Raw genomic sequence first — 1,513 nt, forward strand, 5'->3', positions numbered from 1 at the left:
TAGGACGCATTTGTGACTTGTTTTGCAACTCTTTTGTCTCTTCGTATTATTGAACAAAATATTACAAAGCCGCTATCGTATTTGTAGTATTTATCATATGGAACCAAATTGCCAATGTAATCATTTGTTAATTGGTTATGTATATAAGAAGATAAACAGAATTAGATATTGGTAAATTAAACAAAATCTTAGAAATTATATTTTACAAAGAAATCCTTAAAACTTATTTTACATTGAAATTACTCATCTTCAGAAACTTCATATTCACCGACTAATTTGTGACTATACCAAACAACGTTGCAATAGTTAGTTGTACCAAACTTTTACATTTTCAACGTTTGTAACAATATTTTACTACCTCTTTCCCACTAATCTGTGACAACTAGATTAAGTTGCAACCCCGTCGCTCTTTTGTGAATTATTTGCGACTACTTCTGTCGACTATTAAAAACGTTACAAATTAGTATCTCATAGCGACCCTTTCCCGACTACTTTTGTTTAGTCGCATATTAGTTGCTAAACTGAAGCAAAAATGAGACGTTTTCGAGACTTTAAATGTTCGTCGTTACTTACCGACGGTTTCCCATCCGGATGTGCTATAGTTGGTTATTTGCCGTAAAATGGTCACAATAGCGTCGCTTTTTTTTGCGACCGAAAAAAGAGTCACAACAGGTAGTCCCAAAACGCAGGTTTTCTTGTAGTGATTGACATTTAAACAAAATCACCACTTCTCAAAATGACAAATCATTTAGAATTTTTTTTTTTCATATAAACAATAGAAACTATATTCAACAAGTAGTATTCTTCTCACATCAAATTCATTAATAATTTTAGAATTAGTGTCCAGTCAGAAGTTAGCTACTTGATGTTTCTTTTATAACATACTAGTATAGTACCCGTCCGATGGACGGGTTATCTTTATTTAAAATTAAATTAAAATTAAAATTTATTATAAATTATAAAAATATAATTTCAAAAGTTTTGTTTGAAAAAATAAGAGAAATTAATTTCATTTGGAAAGAGATTTTATTTGGTTTGAAATATATATTTATTAAAATTCGTTATAAAACGTTAATTATATAAATCTAGTAATGTCAAAATGACAATCACCAAAACATTTGGGAGCTATTTGGGAGCTATTCACCTTTACTCATAATCTTGCTAAAATATTTCAAAAAATCTTAATTTACCAATTATCCTCTAAAACATGATTATACCATATTGTAAAAATTGTTATTTCTTAACTTTCAATTTTTCAAAAAATCATACTCAGACTATGAAAATTAATTAATTATTATTTAATATGATGGTAAAGTTCTTTCAAATTAACATCAATCAAAAATATGATGTTAAATACAAATATAGTCATTTGTAAATAAAATCATATAAACAACGCAAATAAACATAAAGATTCTAAAATAAATTACAACATCGTTGAGGAAAACATTAAAAAAAATTTCAATTACGAATTATAAAAAACTACATATTTTCTTTAAAAATATTTTAAAATTAC

This window comes from Capsella rubella, unplaced genomic scaffold (genome assembly GCF_000375325.1).
Source record: "Capsella rubella cultivar Monte Gargano unplaced genomic scaffold, Caprub1_0 scaffold_3, whole genome shotgun sequence".
Taxonomy (NCBI): domain Eukaryota; kingdom Viridiplantae; phylum Streptophyta; class Magnoliopsida; order Brassicales; family Brassicaceae; genus Capsella; species Capsella rubella.